Consider the following 17,527-nt stretch of genomic DNA (forward strand, 5'->3'; position numbering starts at 1 on the left):
AAAACATTAGCAACATTTCTCCAAAGATCATAAACCTCTGGACATTGCCACACCATGTGGAGGAAAGTGCCAATGGTATTGTCCGTGCAGAAATCACAATAAGGATTGTCTTTCAACTTCATCATGTGTAATCTCCTAGGATATAAATAAGACCTGTGAATAATTTTATAGTGAATCATTTGGTGGTTTGGGTTTCTGGATGACAGAGATATATTAGACCAAATACTTGTCCAGTCCCACTCAGTTTGATCTTTTAGCTCTGATTTCCAGAGTTGCTGAATGGGCAGATGCTTATATGATTCATTAGTTATAGTTTTATATAGATCAGACACAATACCATAGCGTTTTTCTCCACTTAAAATGGTGTGGAGGGGATGGTCTTCAAGAGCACATCCCCATGGGACGCCATGGGCACGTATAGCTGCTCTGAGCTGCAAATAGAAAAAGAAGGATGTAGCAGGTAAATCATAGGCTTTCTGAATATCCTGAAATTCTCTTAATCCACTTTGATCAATTATGTTGTGTAGCGTAAAAACACCTTGGCGTTCCCATGGGGAAAAAGCTATTGGTTTCTTGTCTATTGTTAACAGTTCGTTATGAAAAATTGAAGATTGCATAAAATATTTGTCGTTTTCATAAACCGATTAACTTTGTGCCAAACCATCAAGAGATGGGCAATAATAGGGCCATATTTGCATTTTGCTGCCTTGGTGGGTATATTAGAATACAAGAAATACTGCAAATCATAGGTCTTTAGTAAGGTCTCTTCTATTGGTCTCCATGATACTGGAATAGAGGGTTTGAACCATAGAGTAAATGCACGTAATGTAAAGCACCATGAATACCATTCAAAATTAGGGAGATTGACCCCACCTGATGATTTGAAGCGATGTAATGTTGAAGCTTTAATTCTTGGCTTCTTTTTATTCCAGAGATAAATGCTGACAATAGAGTGTAGTTTCTTCCAGAATCCTTTTGGGGGAGTCAGAGGCAACATAGAGCTTAAGAAGTTTATGCGAGGTAAAATATTTATTTTTATGACTGAAAGGCGAGACTGAAAGGATGTTGGAAGGGAGCACCAACGATTAGAGTCATTTGTAATAGAGTCTAGAGTTTTGTTAAAATTATTCTTTGCCTCTGCGTCTATAGTGGGATATATGGAGATCCCAAGATATTTAAAGCTTTTGACAACTGGGATTTGTGAGGGTGGCAGATTGGCTGCGGTGTCACTCAAGGACATCAGAGCTGACTTCGTCCAATTCACTTTATATCCAGAGATTTTCCCAAATTGTTCAAAAGTTTGGAGTAGATAGGGTATTGACATATCTGGATTACTTGTATATATCAAAATGTCATCAGCATAAAGTGAGATATAGTGAGGCGTATTGTGTACCATGATTCGCGCTACTCTTCCAGATGTTCTAATAAGTTGTGCTATGGGCTCTAGTGAGAGACAAAACAAAAATGGCGAAAGGGGACAACCCTGACAGGATGAGCGTGATACAGTAAATCTGGATGAGCAAGTATTGCCAGTTAATACTACAGCTGTAGGGTTTGCATACAGTGTTTTAACCATAGATATAAAACCTTTGCTAAAGCCCATATGAAAAAGTACAGACCATAGATATTCCCATTCAAGCCGATCAAATGCCTTCTCGGCATCAAGTGAAAGGACAGTATTTGGTTTGGACGATTTGGATGACGTGTCTAGGACATAAAGTAAGCGATATATATTATCAGAAGCGTGGCGTGACTTCATGAACCCTGTCTGATCATGATGAACAAGGTGCAGCATGTGTTCCTCCAGCCTCATAGCTAAAACTTTAGCGTAAATTTTTATTTCAGTATTTAAGAGGCTAAGGGGTCTGTAGGAAGCACACTCAGTAGGTGGTTTATCTTTTTTAAGGAGTAAAGAAATAATAGCTACATTGCAGTTGTCATTAAAAGAACCTTGAGAGATAGAAAAGTTTAACATTTCCAGGAGGAGTGGACCAAGCTGCGGCCAAAATGCAATATATAATTCAGGAGGGATCCCGTCTAAGCCAGGCGATTGGCCTTTATTCATATTGTTTATTGCTTTGGTTAATTCTTCTAATGTAAATTCTTTTTCTAATGTACTTGCTGCATCAGAAGGAATTTGGGGCAAATGAAGTGATTTTAAGAAAGAGCTGCAAGTTTCTTGGTTGTGCATGACTTCTGAAGTATATAGCCGTTGATAGAATTTTTTGAAGGTATTGTTAATACAGGTGGGATCAGAAGTTATAACGCCTTCTTCTGTCCTGATTGCAGGTATACTTGCGAGTTGTTCACTGTTCCTAATTTTGAGGGCTAGAAGACGGCTTGGGCGAGCATCATTTATGTAGTGTTTCTGACATGTCCTGTATATCTGAAATTCGGTCTTCTGCCTCAGTAGTTCACTTAATTGTGATCCTCGCTCACTCTTCATGTCGCATTAGAAACGTCGCTGATGAGGAGCCTCACATGCACGCGCATGCACGTGCATGCACGCGCATGCACGGGACAATGGGTTCGCTCAACTTCAGTCACACTGACATCTTCTGCAGCCAGTTTGAGGCCATCATGGGCCATAATAAACTCCCCCTAATGAAACATGAAAATCTCCTTCCACACACTCAGGCTTCCCGTCACAGTCCAGAAACCTGGATTTGAGGTTATTCGGTGACTGTAAAACGGCCTGTAGGTGTGAAAGTGTGTGGTTGTGTGTTTACTGTGTGATGAACAGGAGACGTGGTCTGGGAGGAACCTGCTCCACGTGCCTCCAGAACAAAGATGACTTCGACTCTTTTTGAAGAAATTCAAAACCTTTGTCATTATAGGATGCAGCCGCAAAATGCAGGCGGAGGATGGAGGCGAGTTTTACAGTCTTTTACAGTCACATTGATCACAGTGCAGTCTGAAGCTGGCTGATTGTGTTGAGAAACCAGACGATTTTTTCTGTCTTCAGGCGGTTTGAAAAATATTTTCCATGCATTCTTTTCTACAAATGATCTTTGTTGTTTTGTGTTTAAAATGTTGTTTCCCATTGTGAGTATCCATTACACACAGAGAACTGTTCCACTTATAGCGGGAGCACATAGGCATGAACATCATCTCCAGCTATCAAGTAGGTTTTCAGAGATGATTTAGTGTGAAGAAAACGTGTGAAAAGATGTGAAGAGGCTGCGGTGACCTCTGAAGAGAGCAGCTGAAAGACCAAGACGAATAGAAGCTTATTAAACAACCGCAATGGAAGAACTTCAGAGCCATTTCTTTATACAATTTAGTCTATAGCTGCATCAGTATCTATGGGTGACCTGTTTCTTTTCCCTGTGCCACACATTAAAACCGCTTTCTCTGTCAGTTAATAAGGCCGATGCTTCTCACGAAGGCTTGTGAATTTTGTCCACAGTGTGAAAAAAAACAAAAACTCTCCCTCCCTGACACACACATTACTTTTCTGCTCCGGGAAACGACGATAAGTCACCGTCTGGGTGAGTGACTGCGGGGGAAACGGCGAACACGCCGACCTGCTGCTGAAGGTTTAAAACTCAGCGTGCAGGATGTGCGTTCACAAACTCAGATCTGGGAGGAATTCTTCTCTGATCAGACGCACAAAGTGACCAATGCGCTCAATGTGACCTGCCGGGTAATTCCTCTTGACCCAGGCTCAAAAAGTACATTTCTCTTCTGTCGCCACAAAAAAAAACAGCTGCCAAGGGCTTCAGACATACTGCCAGTGTGTGGTGTAATTACCTTCTCCTGGGGTGATATTTCACTTTGTGTGTGTGTGTGTGTGTGTGTGTGTGTGTGTGTGTGTGTGTGTGTATACACATCAGACGATAATAATGATCAGGAGAGAAGACAAAAAGAGCTGATTTATCTCTTCCTGAGTGTGTTTATAGTGTGTTTAAGGATGCGCCTACATGTGTGTAGTCATTTAAAGGGACGTTGGACTCTGATTTGTGTGTGTAGCCTGACCGCTCCCTGACTCAGTTGTCACCGATCTGATTTAGGCGTCCATCAACAGCTTCATGATGGCGCTTTTTTTTCTTGTTTTCCCCCTGTGTTGGCTTGCAAAAACCCAACGTTTAGGATTATATGTTTCACTAGCATCACTGTAGAAGTGGACTTGCAGATTATCTCAGTCTTGCAGCATATTCAAGCATCGTAGCACATTTCTTTAGAACAGAGGAGATTTGCAGAAGCTCTCAAAGACACAAGCAGATCATTTGCATATGTGCATATGATGCGTCTCTTAAAATGTTTTAGATTCAATTCTTCTCTTTCATATCCGGGAGCATTGTGTGGAGCCAAGATAAACTGTGCAGCGAAGGCTTGTTACACGTTTAAAAGCATAATTTGAGAACGAGGCCTCTGGTATATCAGGCGCATTTGAAGCTTTACTCAAAAATCCAGGACAGAAAGAGAATCCTGAGAAAAGCCTTGATTTCCCTGCTTGTTGAATATATATATAATCAAATGTATGCTGATAGTTTCATTGAATTTATTTAAAAAAAACGTAATTTGTTTACTTGTGCCCCAAATAATTAGAACTAAATACACTTTAACGGATCACCTCTAGAGGTAATTATAGTAAACACCCCATGGTTAAAGCAGCGGTGGACACCGGATTGGAGGAGTTTTAATTGTGTGTGACTGCAGGCTTTGGGTTTACTGCAGGTGTCGTGCAGTGTGAAGAATCATTTCCTACAAATAATAATCAGCAAACAGTTTAGGTAGAAACCTGCAAGGAGCTCTAAAGCAGAGAGCTGAATCCAGATCTTCTCTGGTTCAGATTCTTCTGTCTCTTCGTGTAAATGAAGACAGATGTCGACATCAGGCTTCTTTTCTTCATTTTCCTCGGGTTTCATGTTACAGTCCAAAAATTTCAAGTCTTTGGACTCTCTGTAAAGAGGAGAGTATGTCAAAAGGTACTCTCTGTTCTCAGTTTAGTTTTTTTTTTGTTGTTGTTGTTTATAAACTCTAGCATATCATTGATATCCTAGCAGGTGGGACTGTTTCAGGAAAATGATGAGGAAATAATGTGATCAAGGGAAAATAAAACTCATCAAAGGATTTCTACACAGAATGTGAGGTTGATTGTTTTGGGAGAATTCATAGTGATTCCCTAAACGGTGCAGGTGGTGGCAAACACTGATCACAGACCGCTGCACGTTGAGAAGCTCCATAAACTTTATAAACCACCATTCTCATAAAATGTCCTGCATGTCGTGGACATGTAAACGGTTCAGTACCAACAGTTCAGCTTAACATGCTGCGGCTTCATTCCTTTGAGTTACTGAGGCCTTGTGATCAGGCCTCAGAAGACAGTTTGCTTAAGTAAGAAAATTTAAATGTGATATCTCCGAAACGTGCTGCGCACAGTAAGAAATGACTCCCAGCTTTATCAGAAACATTGTACAAACAGTTCAAAGATGTGAAACATGGAAATAATAAGTGATCCTGGATCTTTTCATTTGGAGAGGAGGAGATGTGATAATTGAATTTTTAATAGAAAATACTGAAGAACACACAAATTACAAATGTTAGCATCACTCATGGGAAGATTTATTTTAACGACATGGTTTCATGTTAGTCATCCAGCCTTCAGCGCGAAGCCATCTTTAAAATTAAATCCGATAATGAAGCGTAACAGAGTTTCTGACACAGTTTGGAGGGTTATTACTCACAAGTGGCTACAAAAACTGCTGATATGAACATATGTGTGCGTGCATGTGTGTGTGTTGGAAGTAATCCTTTAGATGGTCTGCTTTGTGTTAAGCAGAGATGAAGCAGGGACACCTCAAGGTCAGAGGCTACACAGATATTGAATTGCATTCTCCATAAAGACCATCTGCGGTATGTGGGAGAGGCCGAATGATAATGTCTGGAAGAGCGACCATTCAGCATCCTCCTCCTCGCCCTCAGATTTCACCTGGAAATAGAGCTATACCTCACAATAATGGATCCTCATTTTCATCTCAATGTTAAAGCCACAAAAAAAAGAAAAAAAGGATGCAATGGTCTATATGATGGCATCTGAGAGCTTTTCATTATTCGTCTCCACCGCTGCTATATGCAGAAAAAAAAAAGAAAAAACCTCAGCAGCCTTTATAGGATGATTATGGTATATGCAAAACACTCACGAGGGACTAATTTAATGTTTTTCTGTCTATTTTATTTCAATCATGACCTTCAATATGCAGTTACTTAAAAATCTTCTCCAACATTGTGTTTCTGGGCGCAGAGAGGAGATTGAAATGTTACACCTTTAAATGAAACCACCAACCCAAAGCACTATGATCAGTTTATGAAGAAGAAAACAAAACCTCTGTGGGCACAAAAACTGAGGACGAGATGAAAATGCTGCAAGTGGGGATGTCAGGCCGTATTTTATTCCTTCATGTCCTCTCGCTCCACCTCTTCCATTCATATTTCCCTGCATCCTTTCACTATCGCGCCAGTTTAAAAATAACGGGGAGACCTCGCTCTGGTCAGCGTCACTGACGCCTACACACAGTCACCGCCTTCCCTTTCAGGACCAGAAGCCTCCTGCAGCATCAGAGCGACTGAGCTGCTAATTAAGACACTGTGACCTTGATATAAATCTCTCAGAGCGATTACCGTGAGCTCATCACGAAGAAACACACATTCGGAGGAGAGAAGAACGCTTGGTAATTACTACACCATGAAATAAAAATCAGCTGCCATTTAAACCATGCAAGATTAATACTGAACATACAGAGCGAAGGAGTCTTATATCAGGAGACATGTGTTAAATATTTTGTTGAATTTAATAAATAAACTGTAACACTGTATTTATTTATTTTCCCATGATAGACTTGTAAATAGATTTAACCTATAAAGCTCTTTTCAACCGCTTCAGCAGCTATAAGAGATTTACATTGTTAATCGCATTCACACACCAATGGATTCGGATGCCATGCAAGGCGATGAATCCATCCACTGGGAGCAGTTTTAGGGCTTGGTGCCTCAAGGATCAGGATCGTCAGGCCCCACTTTCACAGTCTATATTGGGAATAAAGGAATTCTGAATTCTGAAGAGTTTATTCACTGAGATGAAGATAAAGAACTTCATCAACTCAGTAATATGAATCTTGCAAACAGAAATCAAACAAGGTGAAAAGTACAAACCTGTCTGTATTGGCTCATCTATTTTCCCACCAGTCAGCTAATCTACATCTTTCACAGTCTCTAGTTAGGTCTTTTATTAATGTCCTCCAAAATATTAGGAGCCATTTAAAACCTTCCATGAAAATTAATGTCAGGCTCTTTGATGAAAGACACGATTTGAATTTCAGATGCGAACAGGATACATAGTAACTGCTCGTTATAATACTTAAAATGTAAAAACTGTTGTAATCCGGAGGGCTTGTACATTTCATCTGAGAGAAAATACAATAAAATCTGTCTCAACCACTTATAAAAATCACTAAAGGACGAATCGAATGTGAACGTGTTGCCTTGCAGCAGCAGGTATTGAGTCAGAATCCAGGGCTTTTTGATGAAAACCCACACATGAAGTGGGAAAAAAACATGCAGATGCTTCATCCTATCGTCTAAACTGCGCTTCATGTTCTTGGCTGATTTTAAACTGACTGCGGCCGTGAGCAGGCATCTGTTAGAAACTCTGCCCTTGACAGAGTGATCACTAGAGTCAGGATTAACTGAGTAAGTAGATGGATTGAAAGATGGATGAGGTCTTGTCTCAGTCGTTTATCAACCCCCACCAGCTGATGCTTTTCAGGTACTTGCTTGCGGCAGCCCACACTGGTAATTTCAGTTTATTCTTAGTCCATTCTATGTGAATGTGTTGTGTTACAGCATGAAATATCTCCTCAGAAGTAGTGTAATATTTTACTGACTGGTCAGATCACGTCATACAGTGATGCTAATCTCTCTCTCTCTCTCTCTCTCTCTCTCTCTCTCTCTCTCTCTCTCTCTCTCTCTCTCTCCCAAGTGACCATTCAACCTTTAATGTGTCTGATTCGTGCACATTAACACAAGACTTTTTCTGTGTCTTATGTGTAATTGACTTCTGAGCATCACTTTTAAAAATACCCACAGTTCATGTTTAACGGTTAAAGGTCTGTGCAGCCCTTTCACTTATTCCAGTTGTCTGTAATTTCCTATGGTGCATATGTTAACATTTGTACTCACAGAGTAGGTGGGGTTGGGGTGGGGGGATGATACATTGGTGTTTTCAAGTCACTTTATTCATGCCTCAAAGACAAAAATTAAAACATGAAGGCAGACATAGAAAACTAGCATATAAGCGGATACGGTGTATAAATAGCTCACTATAGTACAGAAAAAAATTTACTAGAAAACAATCAGTAATAAAAAAAACATCAAAACATTCAAAAAATACTTAAAGTGAAGCAAAGAGACTTGTGAGGGTGATTGAATGTGTCTAAAAATCATAACTGATGATGAAGTGGATCTGGAATCTCAGGTCTTGGGAGCTGGGCTCAGTTCACAGAGAATAGTTTTAATACAGTTTTTCACAATTGCTAAAACACATTTCTTGAAACCTCCATCCATTTTCTCAAAACCTTAAACACAAATCTAAAAATCCGCACTACATTCACAAAAACCTCAGACATTTCTGTCAAAATCGAATTATCGCCTCAAAACCAGTTCTCTTGTGATCAAAACCACACTATGCGCTCAGATCTCACACACAGCAGGTAAAAACATGTTGACCTCAGATCATTCATTAGACACTACATGAAATAACTGAGGACACAGCAAGCAGTCCACACTTTTAAACCTGCTGGGTTATTTTCCCAACCCATTTCCTGGGTAGCCCTAGATTTTGTGCAGATTGGGTCACTTTTACCCAAAATTAGATGAATTGTGTCGACCCAGCAGACTGAGTTGATGATTTGAACAAAATCACCATTTTGAACATTCCTGCAACTCCTTCTCCTTCTTGCATCTGGAGACTTCTGGCAACAAACGCAACAGAAAACTGGAGTCCTGTGTTCTCGCAGAAGATTATTGCAATGGCTAAGAAGGAAAAGACATATGACATCCCTCTCCCTATACTTGTGTGGCTGTGGCTCAGTTGGTAGAGTGGTTGTCTAGCAGTTGTGAGGTTGATAGTTCAAATCTCTTCCTCTACATGTCAATGAACTGCACTGAACCCCAGCTGGCTTCCAGTGGAGGGTTTGACAGCCTTGCATGGCAGAGGGCACATGTTTCTGAATTCTAAGGGTTTACATTTTTACTGTAAAGTAACCTTCCCAGACCCGCTGATAAATCTTGACCCAGCATCAGGGTCAACTCTTCAGCCCAAATGGCTGGGTAGAAATAACCCTGCATTGGCTCGGTCCCTTTTGGACCCAGCGCTGGGTCAGCAATTCCACTCAATGTGGGTTATTTTTACAGAAACCCAGCAGTTTTCAGAGTGTGTAGTGCACAGAAAAGTTTTATTTTACGTATTGGAAATGCATTTAGAAAAAAAAAGCATCTCAGTCGAAGTGATATCTAAATTCACTGTCATAACAAAAAATAAATACAAAACAAACAAAACCAAAGCACACTACTGCATAGTCACGGTCATGGAGATTCAGTCTCCAACATCTTGTCTTTGTGCACACTTGGTCTGATCACATCATTAGAAATATGTGTGCTCAGTTTTGAGCTGTTGTGTGTAAAACATGGCAGTTGTGTTAGAGTTGTGTTCACATTTTGCTGCCAGTGAGTACAATTTTGCAAAAATGTTGTGAAATGTGTTTAGTGACTGAGAATGTGTCTAAGGTTTTGCAAAAAAGAGCAGATGGGTTTTGCAAATTGAGCATAGGACCTGAACAGTGTTTAAGTTTTTGCCAAAAGAGTGTTTGATTCGAAAAATGAGTTTAGGCCCCTGACAATTTGGTTCAGGCAATGGGATTTAGTGTTTTAGCAATTGTGAAAAACTGTAAAGTTGTTTCAGTCTCATTCAGTGATGGAAAGTTTGTAATCTGAGCTTCCATCACATCTGCAGCTGGTGGATTTATGAGCATCTGTTTGTTCTCGGTCTTCATCTTGTCCGTCGTATTGCTTCGAACCTCCAACCAGAGCAGCAGAAAGTCTCCTCCGAGTCTGGTTCTGCAGGTTTACATGCATATGAGGCTAATCTCCAGTAGAGTTTGGGCCAATGTTAGAAGGGGTCTACAGTAAAAAAAGATGGATGGGTGGGATGCTTGAGACAGCAGAACGTGCCATGGTTCCAACCAGAGCAGCTTTAATTCATCTGTCACTGTTCAGAAAACATTACGCGCACATCCATAAAGCTGTATTAATGTCTTGTCATTTGTGTTATTCTGCATATGAAGCTTTTCATTCTCTTCCACCCACTTTAGATACTAATTTTCTGCATTTTAAAGATGTCCTAAAGAAATATCAGCATTTGGAATGTCATGCACTGAATGCTTAAAAAAAAGATTTTGGGTTCTGAGGTCAATAATTTCTGACTTGAGCCAGAGGGGAGAAAAAAATAAAGCTCATAAAGCTGCACACATGAAGACCTGCTCTAACAGGAAGCTCAAGTAAATACTTTCACAATGAAGGCGTGGATCAACTTGAAATATGGAACGTGAAGTTTGTATTTTGGGTTCAACTAAAACCATTTTGCTTTGATTCTGTTATTATTATTATTATTATTATTATTATTATTATTATTATTATTATTATTCCTCAAGGCATGTACTCTTGTTTTGATGGTCATAAGCTTCATTTCATTCAATGAATATATATCACACCATACACAGTCATGGATTTTCATGTGCATGTTCTTGAGTCCAACATTAGATCCAAAATTGCATGATCTATCGTTAGATCCTGTAATTGATCATCCTAATCTGTATATTCTTGTTGTTGCAAAAATGTACACTGCACATTTGCAGATTTTCATGCAATGGTCAAAATCTATCGATCGTGCAGGTTTATATGGTACTTTTTATTAATTTTACAAAGGCCAATATGTGAGTGAGTTAGGATGTTGGAACATTACATGTTTCAGACGCCGCCCTCCTCTGGGATGCTGTGAAGTTGATCCATTACTGGCTGGATTTCCACTGTAAAAACGCGGGCAGGAAGCAGCTCGGTTCATTCTGGTGCGCTTCCTTCATGTCGGACCTCCGCGCGTTACAGCGGCTCTTTGCGCTGCGGCACGAGCGGAATATCATCAGAGAAAAAGTGACTTACAGACCTCTGCATAGAGGAAAACATACTTTAAGAGAAAAGTAACAGTTGGGATTGGACTGCTGACTGCTGCACGGGGACAACTTTCCAGATCGGGGTCTGTCCTCCGCTGGACGCGGTATGCGCCCCGGCTGCGCGCTCCGGACCGGACCTGTGCTGAGATGAGCAGCGGCCAGTGTGGGGCTGCCAGGGGCGCACGAGGAGGTCCGGGCGCACCGGTAAGAAGTGATGTGGTGGAATATTCCCCATTCTTCATCCCTCTGCCTTCAACTCACACAACTTTGATTTAATTGGTGCTCCATGGATCAGAGAACTCATAATCAACTTCTGAAGCGCTGCGTGTCTCTTCCACTCTCTTTATCCTCTGCAGATCCCTGCTTTTGTGTTTCTGTTCAGTTTATTTTACTCTTCTGTATTTTAAGATGAAGACGTGCGCGCGAGTGGGAATCGGATGCAGAACTCGCGCCACTTTAACGCATTGACCGAGAGAGATAAAGTCATTAAATCTGGCTTTTCCACCAACAGTTATTCATACCGTGACCTGTCACGTTGTTTGAGTGCTGTGTTGTTTTTAGTAAAAGTGAATGGAAAGCTCAGGATCACTGCTTGTAATCCATGAAATGCAGCTCTGGATGAGATGAAGATGATGCGATAAGGACATATGCAATAATTCCAAAGAGCCCATTTAGACTCTTTCTTCTTTTGTTGCAGTGTGGGTGGTTTCTTGGTTTAATCACGCGTGGAAGTGGAGCAAACATTTCCCAAGTATAGTATCTCAACGAAGGAGAATCCCTCATTACGACCTTATTTTCATGCCTGTGATCACTGTTAAAAGACACACCAAGAAAACAGTCTTGTGATATTTGATTTGTTAATCTGACATTTTTAATTACAATTTTTCATTTTCAAATAAATATTGCACTGAATTTAGCCACAGGTTAGTTAGTATTGTAGTTACGATAATAGTGGTCTACATGGTCCTCTGTTTGATCATAATACAGATTTACATATTTACGAAGGAAAAACACAGAGAAGCGATCACTGTGGAAATAACCGAACCCACTCACCGATGAAATCAGACAAAGTGACGTCTGTGTTAGAAGCAAGTTAATAATAGGGCGAAATCAATGAAGTTGGAAAACCTTGTGGCAGGTTAATCTATTATTCGGTGGACCTATCGATTGATTCTTCAGTCAGCAGTGCATTGATTGAAATCTGTTTTGATCATTTCTTCAGTCCATTTATTTCCATGCTTTTGTACTCAGTGTAATTCTCATGAACCTGAGGATTTCAGCTTGAACCTGCTGATCCAGAAGAATAAGACATTTACACACCACTGGCAGCAGGTTTCTTCTATTTTTTACATCTAATATAATTCGATTGACTGAGAAAAATGGTTGAAAAGGGAAGCTTTAGCTGCTTTGTTATCTCAAGAAACAGAATCAGCTTGTATAGATTTTTTGCAGATTTGCCTGCTGGAGGAAGGGTTTATGTTTTCTCTCTGCTCTGCATTGACTGAGTTTCCAGCACAATGAGCTCAACTTGAAGTATTTTTCATTCCAAAACAGCTTGACGCTTTTTTTCAAAGGTTATATGATTGGTTTGAATGTGAGTGTTTGGCGCTTGTGATTTCCCTCACTTTCTCCCGGCTGGTGTCCGTTTGCCCCCTTCTGTGTTTTTTCTTTCACTCCGCATGAAGCGAGACGTCAGCCGTTGTGCCAGAGGGCTCGGCGCTCCACCTCAGACATCAGGCCACTCTCTTGCGATGGTATGATGGCTGGAGATTTGATTTGTCTGGTCGGGATGGACCAGCGCACATGCAGGGAACGCTTCCAAAGGACAGATATTGATTCGCTTACAGTGTCCTGCAAACATGAATCAGGGTGAAGTGAGCCAATTTGTGTTTTCCCTTTGACTTCCTCCACCTGACTCAACATTTTCAACCCGTTGAGTCTTTATGCAAACAAAGACAGAAGATTGTTTTGGAGAAACGCTCCAAGATCTACTCTGTAATCTCAAACAGGCTCCAGTTACCCTCAATAAATAACAAATGTATAAAAGATGGATGGATAAAGCTGTCATGTTTCACTGGATGTCATGGAGAGTCATGTTCAGAGGAAGTGACCTTGAGTCGACATAAATCTTCAGCTCACACACGCAGCGCCTCGTCCGAAGTGATTCTACAAACGTCTAAATAGCGTTACATCCTGCTTTACAGCTCTAGCTGTCATAGTTTTTATCTAAACAATGGCTGTGGGGGCTGAAATCTTTCACAGCAAGACAGACTATCAATCGGCCACACACACTTAGTCATACGGCCAATAAAAACCAAAGACACACAACCTGGAGGATCTGTGTGCTGCACAAAGACATTTATCGTGGCCCAAACAGAGAACCTTCTGGCATCGTGTTGTTCAAACCAACTGTTACCCTCCATCCAGCCGTCCATCGTCTCCACTGGTCCCAGCTGACTGGCTTTCCCTTGTTCCTTTGATTTAGTGTCTGAGTGATCTTCAGCGTTTCATCGGACGCGTTCTTCATCAGATTGTTCTCGGGAGTCGCGATTGGCTGCTGGTGTTCTCCCACGTCTGAGCGCCGTGGAAAGATGATGAAAACACACACTGACGCACGCCGCTGCTCACCCGGTTATTGTTCTCTCAAAACGGGAGAAAATCAAGGCTCACGGTGCTGTGTGAATCCCGAGAGGAGGTCCGGGATGAGCTCAATGACGTTCCTCCTGGAATCACACCAAAGTCTGCTCAGCATTTTAACATGCTTCTTTCTATATTTACTGAATTGTGGAGTATGTCATCTTTAATACGTTTGGCAATAGAAGATGAATTACATTTTTTCACAGAAGCACAGGCGTGGGTGACAGGGTGGTGCCGTGTTAGCGGTGTCTCCTCACAGTGGGAAGGTAATTCAATTAGATTTGATTCAAATAGGGTCTGAACCCTTCTGTGTGGAGTTTGCATGTTCTCCCTGTGTGTGTGTGTGTGTGTGTGTGTGTGTGTGTGTGTGTGTGTGTCCTGTCCAGCTCCACCCCGCCTTCACCCAACAACACCTGAACAGGATATAAGTGGTAAAGAAGATGGATGGATGGAAAAACATACTATAACTAGCACGATAACACACACATATGCAAAAGCACTAATATTAGAAGACACTACTTTACACACTAAAGGTCTTATTTTAAAGGTCTTGAGTTTCTTGCTGCAAGTTCAGAGTTTAAGCGCAGCGGCGCCGTCAGAAACACCATGTGAAAAGGCCGTCCTGCATATTTCATGCACGTTCTCTGTTGCAGACGACAACGTTTGATCTGTCAGTGATTTATTCAGCAGAGTGGGTCGAGGATCCGCTCTGACACAGGAGGCCTCGTATTAGTCCGTCTCCTCTGCACTCGTGTGCGCCCGCCGTGAATGTGCACTTAACTTCAAGCTGTATTTAAAAACTCCCTTTCGTGGTCGTCCCTTTGCAACAGGAGTGCATTAAAATTCACACTAAGTGAGGTCCTTGAATGCATCATTTTAAAACGAACTACAGTCTAATTCTATGATTTTTCTAAAAATACCTGCAGAGGAACTTTTTTTTTTTTTTTTTTTTGTCATGTCAAGTACGGGTGTGACAGCATGTTGAAAGGTGTATCGTGTCAGTGTGTGTGTGTATGTTTTATGTGTGTTGAAAGAAGAGCTGCTCTATAAACAGAGCGGTTTATTTAATCAACACTGACCCAGACTGGTTTGTGACGTAGCACAGACACACACGCACACACACACACACACACGCACTAAGAGAACATTAGCATCACACTGCATGTGCCTGTGTTCTCTGTCAGTGTTAACGTCCCATTAATCCATCTTCTCAGCCTCCAACCGACGCCACTGACATGAGAAACTCCTCCAGCCCGGTCTGGGTGTTTACACCACAACGTTTTCAGGCGAAAAGGCCAAAATGTTGCGATTTGGGAGTCGGTTTGCACAGCGGCGCTCAGAGCCACTGAAAAGGCAACATTTTGAAAATGGCTCCCATGGTGGAACTTTTGGAAAACACTCCGACTCCATCGTCACGTAAACAGGAGACTGTCTCTTCATAGGCAGCGGAAACGATGTGCGAGTTGATGGAGAACAGCGGCAATCGTGGCCTCCAGAGCGTCACGACTCCCTGTCCATGTTCTCCTGGGACTTGGTTCTCTGTCCATGTATTGATCTTTTCTAGCATATTGATCGCGGCATACCTGTATATGGCGTCATTTAAAAAAAGGAACAACTGCCCAACATGAAAACTGCATCGTTCTCAGTATTTCATCCGTCCAACAAACATGGTTCTCAAAATGTGACACAGCGAAGACTAAATGATCGCGTGAAGGACGCCTTGAACTCCTGAAAGCTTTCTCTGTTTCACAAACACTGTATGGTCCAAGGCTGTTTGAGCTCTATAACTGAAAAAAGTAGCTGTAGTCAACACAGAAGAGATCACACACACACACACACTCACACACACGAGCATTATTTACACTGAAATCTGTGTGAATGAGAAACTGAGGCAGTTCCATATATAAGTGCCATTGCTTGTCCTGTTTGTGTAATCGTACTTGAACCAGAGGAGATTTATATCTCAACAAAAATGTAAATTTAACTCAGAACAAGCACAAACTGTTGCAGCTTTATGTACAGGAGTAAGATAACAACAGCAAAGTGAACATTTGTATTCAGGGCACTGGCTTGATTTGATTCTGCAGGAACACCCAGAGAACAACATGTTAAAGCTTGTTCCACATAACAATACCAACTCCACCTCTGCTGTCCTCCATCACAAGCTTCATCTTTTCTGTCTTTTCTGCTTTTGTACCGTCTGATAACAAATGGAATTTAAAAAAAAAAGAAATCACAGGCTTTCATAAGCAGTACATGACCTAGCATAATTCAACTTTGTATCTATATGATGTCCTAAAGTTCAAATCATTTGTCCCCTTTGTAGGAGTGAAAGCAGTTCCTGCTATGAGGATAAACCCCGATAAGACCTCATCTTTTTATTAGTGCTTTAATTTTTTTAAGTGAGATTGATATATAATAATTACATTGAATTATGAATCAGTCTGCTGGAGGAAACATGCCCAAATAATCTAAACCAGATCGTCTCCGTCGCCACAGTTTGTCACGAAATACATCAAGTAGGGAAGAAGACATGTGACTATACTGGTCACATCAATGTCCGTTCTGATAAAATATATGTTTTTTAGACTTGAACAGATGAAACCAAGTGACGCCATGAACAACATGCCTTTAAACTAGGAGTCAGAATAAAGTGAAATGTCCAAAAACTTCTACAGCTGCTGCATTATGGGTGTTTTTACAAGCTCACCCTGATGGCGTGACTTTAAGGACAGCAAGGAGGGAGCTGTCTGTCATGGCGGAGTATTGTGTTGTGTCCGTTCTTCTGTTTTCTTTGGAATTTTAACAGTTTTCTTGGCGGCCGGATTGCAGCCTCCTGCGTTCCAGTTTTGGCTCACGGGCTTTATGTTTGACACTCCTGCTTCAGCCATTTATAACCAAATGATACAGTCACCTCCCTTCGCTCCATCCTGTGTGTATTTTAACATATTAAAATGTATGAGTGAGAAAGTTTTTGAGGGATAGAACTACGCAGCTTTAAACGTCCTCCCACTGGTTTCAGCCACGTGAAAACATGTTTTTAATATCAGTAGCTTCTCTTCATTTCTCTTTTTATTTTATTTAATGGAGCAGTTGAACCTGGTGTAGAAAACCGTTTAACTCTCTTCATTCTGCAAAGTGTTTTATTTATTTTTTTCTCACAGTTTCCAGTGTGTGATGTTTGCGCTCGTGTCTGCGGCGGCACGGCGGCTCCTCCCACCAATGCATATCTGGGTGATTGGGGTTTTTTTTTTTATTGTTGCTGCTCAGTCAGTTTCTCTGACTGACACTGAAATTAAAAGTCATGAATCAGAGCATCACATTTATTACATTCTTGCACCGCTCTGTGTTTCTGTCAGGCGCCTTCCTCTTATCTTCATACTTTTGTGGCATTAATCCCTCCTGGATGGGCTAAATACTCCCCCTCTGTTCTGCTGTGTGACTTTTTCCTTCCCTTTATTCAATTATCTCTTCACACTCCACCCTCTCCCACTCCTCCGGCGCTCTCTCACTTTTTCTTGAAGCGTAAAATTGAAACTCTCGCGCCTCTGCCGATCACACTCTGTATTGTACGTGCGCAGATGTAACCTGCTCGCTCTTTTGTCAGCCTTTGGCTGTTATGTGACCCGGCGTTTTCAAATTTCACACTTTGAAAGCATATGTTT

The 17,527-nt window shown here is 41.3% G+C and overlaps 1 protein-coding gene across 1 annotated transcript in view; it reads left to right on the forward strand.

Annotated features, from left to right (window-relative positions):
• The first annotated feature begins 11,154 nt into the window (after window positions 1–11,154).
• LOC115390855 (glucagon receptor-like) overlaps window positions 11,155–17,527 on the forward strand; it is a 49,512-nt gene continuing 43,139 nt past the window's right edge. The window contains exon 1 of the mRNA XM_030094882.1: window positions 11,155–11,429. The gene's annotated coding sequence lies outside the window, so the exon portion shown is untranslated. The remainder of the gene's footprint in view (window positions 11,430–17,527) is intronic.

The sequence above is a fragment of the Salarias fasciatus genome, chromosome 6, assembly GCF_902148845.1.
Source record: "Salarias fasciatus chromosome 6, fSalaFa1.1, whole genome shotgun sequence".
Taxonomy (NCBI): Eukaryota; Metazoa; Chordata; class Actinopteri; order Blenniiformes; family Blenniidae; genus Salarias; species Salarias fasciatus.